The 6,745-nt window shown below is 45.0% G+C and overlaps 1 pseudogene; it reads left to right on the top strand.

The window, feature by feature from the left end:
- The window catches only part of LOC109926546, a 51,799-nt pseudogene extending 45,293 nt beyond the window's left edge, over positions 1-6,506 (top strand).
- The last annotated feature ends 239 nt before the right edge of the window (positions 6,507-6,745 follow it).

The raw sequence follows: 6,745 nt of genomic DNA, 5'->3' as shown, positions 1-6,745 counted from the left end.
GCGTGGCTGGCGGACCTCGCGGGATAAGCTGGTCCTCCATGCAATGGGGGTGAGTGAGAGGCGGGGCGAGCAGGACGACACGTGACCAGCAACGTTGCCGGTGCAGTGTCGCGTGATTGGCGTCTGAGCGAGTCCGGGAGGGGACCGAGACGGGAAAGGAGGGGAATTAGCCGATACTGGGAGAAAAATGGAGTTAGTCTGGACTGGAAGGTTTTATGAATACCTGGTGTTGGCCGCCAGACAGGAATTGAAGACTCTCTGTCCCGCGTTTTCATCAAACGGGAAAACGGCTGCAGGCCTCAGACGCTGGTAGGCCGGAGATTGCCGCCGCCATCTTTATTGTAGGCAAGGTGCAACAGCGCGCATGCGATTGCCTGTTCCTAGGTGGGAGGTGGGGCGATTTGAAGAGGAGCATTCCCACAGCGGACTGAAATCAAGGGAAATGTTTGTCTTTTTTAGATTTCTGTCCTGGACTGACAGTGAATTTTCTTTTGTGAATACGTTTTACAGGGCATCAAATTGAGAATATTTTGCAGACTGGGATCTCAAAACAAGTTCTGACAGTCAGCGGAATGATCATTGGTATTTAACTGTGGAAGAATAAAGGTTTGTCTCTTCTGTCAGTGGAAAAATAGTTCTGAAATGTTTGAAACTTAAAAAGGAGCAAAATGTTCAAATTCGTGGTCGGATCACCCCTTGGGGTACGTGTTCATTTCTGGGTCCTACAGCTGAGAGATATTGGCCTGAGAAGGGCATGGACTTAAGTCAAATAAGACCTCTGCTCTTTGAAAGATCTGTCATATTTAGTCCCAAGCACCCACTTCATGATTTTAACCAACGCATTCCTCATTCCCAAATACCATCAAACTTCCCTTTAAAATTCCTTATGTACTTGAATTCCAGCACCCTTTCAGGTGGAATGTTTCAGATCCTGACAACTCTCTGTTGATCCTGAATCTACTGAAGTCCATATGGAGTCTGTAGCGTTATAATGTGTGAATTGAAAGGTGAGCTGCATTGGAACAGTACAGGAGATTGAGGTCAGTGTGTTTGTGAGCAAACAATTAAAATGACAAGGCTGTGTTGTGAGTGCTGCTTGGCTTAATGAGAGTGCTTTGGAGTTGAGTGCTTTGACTCAGTAATGTGAGACAAGGAGAAGGTGAAGCAGAAAGATTGAGTGTAGTGCTCGGACTCAGTTCGGGCAGTTCAGAAAGTGATATGGTCCCAATGAAACCAGCCAATTAGTAAGTGATATCTGCTGAGAATGTTCTTACAGTTTTAAAAATATATCAGCTTAAATACAGATTGGAGCTTTCAATTATGATACACCTGTTTGAAATGAAGTAAGCTCAATTAAATTCTCTTGTAAGGGAGTAACCAGCTTAATGTAGAGAGAAGTCATGACAGGAGATCTTACACCCATGGTGTGCTCCTCTTGCACAACATGGGAAATGAGGGATGCTTCCAGTGTCCCTGACAGATTCGCATGCAGGAAGTGTGTCCATCTGCAGCTACTGACTAATCATGTTTTGAGCCCCAACTGTGGGTGACTCACTGGGGAGCATCCATGACACTGAGAATGCCATGGATAGCACAGGTGCATTAGAATAGAAGCCCTACAATGTGGAAACAGGCCATTTGGCCCAACAAGTCTACACTGGCCCTCTGAAGAGCACCCCACACAGACTCAGCCCCCCGACACGATCCCTGTAATGCTGTATTTCCCATGGCTAATGCACCTAACCTTCAATTCCCTTAACACTATGGATAATTTAACTTGGCCATTCCACCTAACTTGCACATCTTTGGGCTGTGTGAAGAAACCGGAGCAACCCGGTGGAAACCCACGCAGATGTGGGGAGGGCATGCAAACTCCACACAGCTGTTTGAGTGTGGAATCGAACCCAGGTCCCTGGTGCTGTGAGGTCACAGTGCTAACCACTGAGCCATGGTCACACCGTTTTTCAAGGTGGTCACACTGCAGGGGAGAATTGCATAGGTAGAAAGGGAATGGGTGACCATCAGACAAAGTAAAAGGGTCATGAAGAAAGTGCAGGATGTCTCCAGTGGTCATCCCCCTTCAAACAGATAAACTGCTTTGGATACTGTTGGGGCTGGTCAAAGGTGGCCTCTCGGGAAATCTGCAAGAGCCCAGCTCATGGCAACCATGGGTGGCCTGCTGCATAGAAGGCAACAAAAGCAAATGGCAGGGATATATTGACAGGGAATTCAAAACAGTAAGGGCTGCAGACAGACGTGAATCCAGGATGGTATGTTGCCTCCATGGTGCCAGGATGAAGGATGTCATGGAGTAGGTGCAGGACATTCTGGAGCTGGAGGGTGAACGCCAGTGGTTGTGGTTCACATAGGTACCAATGACATAGCTAAACAAAGGAATGAGGGCCTAAAAGCTGAATATAGGAAGATAGGAGATACATTTGAGGTCCTGTATTTTAATGTAAAGATGTCAGATTTACTCCAAGTGCCATGAGCTAGTGAGACCAGGAATAAGAGAATAGATCAGATGAATGTGTGGCTGGAGAAATGGTGTACCAGAGAACAGTTCAGATTGTTGAGGCATTGGGACTGTTTCTGTGGGAGTTGTACAAGCCTGATCGATTGTCCCTGAGCAGAGCTGGGACAAATCTTGTTGGCCTTGCGCTGGTTTTGTTAGTGAAGTTTTAAGTTAGTATGGCAGGGGAATGGAAACCAAAGTGTAGGCTTACATGCGTCAGATTCAGATCAGGAAATGGGAGGTAGGATATTAGTTAGTGATGCAGTCAGCTTCATACATCAGCCCTGATATCCCAGGAATCAGTCTGCTGAACCTTCTTTACCCTCTTTCAAAAGCCAGAGCATCCTTCCTTAAGGAAGGAGAACAAAGGTGCACAGAATACTCCAGGTGTCAGTTCGCCAAAACTGTTACAGAAAGATATCCCTGCTCCTGTATTTGAATCCTCTCACAATGAAGGCCAGTGTGTCATTTGCATTCTTCACTGCCTGCCACTCCTGCCTACTGACTAAAAGAGTCCCAGAGAAACACAGAACGAAATGGGGTCAGAGTCTCCGTCATAAAAATATTGAATACAATGCCTCCATCTAATTCATGCTGGTCACCAAGCACCTATTTTCTCATCCCTTTCTCTTGCACTCAGTGTGTAAACTATATTGTATGATCATCTAAACATTTCTTCAAAGTTGCAAGGGTTTCTGCATCTGTCACCATTTCACATGCTGCCAGACCTGAATGTCCCAAGCATTTTCAGATTTTATTTCGGATTTCCACCATTTTGCTTAAGCACTTAGTGTCAGAATTATACAGCATGGAAACAGACCCTTTGGTCCAATTTGTCAATACTGACAAGATACCCTAAATAAATTTAGTCCCATTTGCCTCATATCCCTCTTAAAAACTTCCTATTTATGTATGCAGATGCATTTTAAATGCTGTAATTTTCCCTGTCTCCACTATCTCCTTAGGTGGCTCATTTCATACATGCACCACCATCTGTGTGAAAAGATTGTGACTTGGGTCCATTTTAAAGTTTTCGCCTCTCACCTTAGACCTATGCCCAATAGTTTTGAACTCTCCGATCCTGGGGAAAAAAAGGACATTGGCTATTCATCCTTTATGAACCTCTATAAGGTCATTCCTCAGCCTCCCACACTCCAGAGAAAAAAATCCCCAGCCCACTCAGCCTCTCCCTTTCGTTCAACTCTCCAATCCCAGCAACAACTTTAAATCTTTTCTAAACCATTTCAAATACATCTTTCCTACAGCAGGGAGACCAGAACTGAACACAGTCTTTCTGAATTGGCCTAATCAATGTCTAATACAGCCATAACATGATGTTCCAGCTCCTGTACTCAATGCACTGACTGATAAATGCAAACATTCCAAATGCCTTTGTCACCAACTTGTCTACCTGCAACTCCCAATTTCAAGTAACTATGCACTTGTTCTTACCCTTCAATCCTTTCGAAGGGTTATGGGGAGAAAAAAGGAACAGGATTGAGCTGTAGATCCATAAAATTCCTCTGCTTCATGCCTGCCTCTCCCACCTCGATCTCTTTCCGAAGTTTTGTGCAAAAACTGACTGGTTCCCTTCTCTGAAAGAGATTTATGAACCATTTCAGTTTTAATGATAATCAAGCAGTTTCCCTCGGTGTCATCTCCAAAACTGACCAGATTAATTGCTCTCTGTTTCGCAATCTGTGTGTTCTTCTCGTTTCTCCTAATACATTTGTTTTCTGTTTGAAAGGTTGATTTGCAATTAGAGATTTCAAATGAAACACGTCCAGATCTGATGGTCACTCTGTTTATCATAATCTAATTATCTCAGAATTTTGAACATTGAAGGAAAAAGCACCGTTCACACCAGGGAGAATCACACATCGTCTGTGCGTGGATGGGTTTGTGAAGATTCATCTGAAATGTCCAAACACCAGCGCAGTCACCCTGGGGAGAGACGATGGAAATGTGGAGATTGTGGGAAGGGATTTCTTTACCCATGCGAGCTGAAAACTCACCAACGCAGACACACTGGGGAGAAGCCATTCACCTGCTCTGATTGTGGAATGGCATTCAGCCGATCATCCAATCTGCGGATACACCAGCGGGTTCACACTGGAGAGAGGCCTTTCACCTGCTCAGTTTGTGGGAAAGCATTCGCTCAGTCAGCCAGCCTGCTGATACACCAGCGAGTTCACACTGGGGAGAGACCATTTACCTGTTCTCAGTGTGGGAAAGGATTCACTCGCTGTTCTAAACTACTGGAACACCAGCGTGTTCACAATGGAGAGAGACCATTCACCTGCTCTGATTGTGGGAAGGGATTCACTCACTCATCTAAACTGCTGGAACACCGGGTGGTTCACACTGGAGAGAGACCATTCACCTGCTCTGCATGTGGGAAAGGATTCACTCGGTCATCCAACCTGCAGATACACCAGCGAGTTCACACTGGGGAGAGACCATTCAGCTGCTCCATGTGTGGGAAGGGATTCACTCGGTCATCCAAACTGCTGGAACACCAGCGAGTTCACACTGGGGAGAGACCATTCGCCTGCCCAGTGTGTGGGAAAGCATTCACTCAGTCATCCAGCCTGCGGATCCACCAGCGAGTACACACTGGAGAGAGAGCATTCACCTGTTCTGAATGTGGACAAGCATTTCTTCGCTCATCTAAACTACTGGAACACCAGGGAGTTCACACTGGGAAGAAACCATTCACCTGTTCTGAATGTGGCAAAGGATTCACTCACTCGTGTAGATTGCTGGAACACCAGCGAGTTCACTCTGGAGAGAGACCATTCACCTGTTCTGAATGTGGAAAAGGATTCAAATGCTCATCTAATCTGCTGATACACCAGCGAATTCACACTGGGGAGAGACCATTCACCTGCTTCGATTGTGGGAAGGGATTCACTCATTCATCCAGCCTGCACATACACCAGCGAATTCACACTGGGGAGAGACCATTCACCTGTTCTGAATGTGGAAAAGGATTTAATCGGTCGTCTAATCTGCTGAAACACCAGCGAATTCACAGTGGAGAGAGACCATTCACCTGTTCTGAATGTGGAAAAGCATTCAATTGCTCGTCTAAACTGCTGATACACCAGCGAGTACATACCGGAGAGAAACCATTTACCTGCCCTGATTGTGGGAAGGGATTTATCCAGTCATCCAACCTGCTGAGACACCAGCGAGTTCACACTGGGGAGAAACCATTCACCTGCTCCGATTGTGGAAAAGCTTTTGCTCAGTCAACAATCCTGCTAATACACCAGCGAATTCACATGCGAGAGAAACCATTCACCTGCTCTGATTGTGGAAAGGGATTTACTCAATCATCCAACCTGCGGAGACACCAGCGAGTTCACGGTGGGGAGAAAAATTCTCTCAGTCAACTCATTGGCTGATATACAAGCCTATTTACTCTATGGAGAGACTGTTCACTTGTTCTGTATGTGGGAAGGGATTTGAAACTGTTAACACGCCAGCGAAATGACACTGATGGATCCCATTAACCTGCTGTTTGTGTAAAAAGCTTTGCTGTTTGTTAACACACCAGCAAATTCACAAAAAACCACAGGTGAAGGGTTTTGCTTTTACTCACACCAAGGAAGAAACCTTGGTCATTGGGCTGTTTGTGTTGATGTTATTAAATCATGTTATTAAAGGTGCTGCTACTGAGGATAAAACGTTCATACAATTGTGTATCTGTAGGATAGGTTTTGAAAATAATAAGTGTGGCTGTACATCGACACATTTACGCTGGGTAAAGATTGTCCACCTGCATATTTTTTGTAAAGTGATTTCATGGTGCGTCAGGATTGGTGAAACAATAATTTTCCTAGTATCTGTCAGTGTTGGATTTTGACACTATTGTTATCTATATCCAAATCAGGCTTTCTAGCCCTATTTCTGATGATGTTTGTAAATAGGTTAGTCACCTACTTGGAATAAAATTAATACAGATCAGCTTTTTGTTAAAACTAAATTGCATCAAGTCTATTTCTTATCTCTAAAGCACTCAGAATGAGACAATCAGAACCCATCACGAGGAGTTGGGAGTTGGAACATCCAGAGAGAGGAAAATCTTGAAATGCTGTTGGGGCACTTGCAACTTGGCAAGGGGATGGATCCAGAGAGAATGTGTAAAAGAGTAAGAAGAAAAGAGAAGAATCAACAAGTGAGTCAGGAAGACATCAATATTATAGGCCAGTTCAGGTGCAAGGG

This window comes from Rhincodon typus, chromosome 42 (assembly GCF_021869965.1).
Source record: "Rhincodon typus isolate 14 chromosome 42, sRhiTyp1.1, whole genome shotgun sequence".
Taxonomy (NCBI): domain Eukaryota; kingdom Metazoa; phylum Chordata; class Chondrichthyes; order Orectolobiformes; family Rhincodontidae; genus Rhincodon; species Rhincodon typus.
This window is presented reverse-complemented; position numbering and strand designations above follow the sequence as displayed.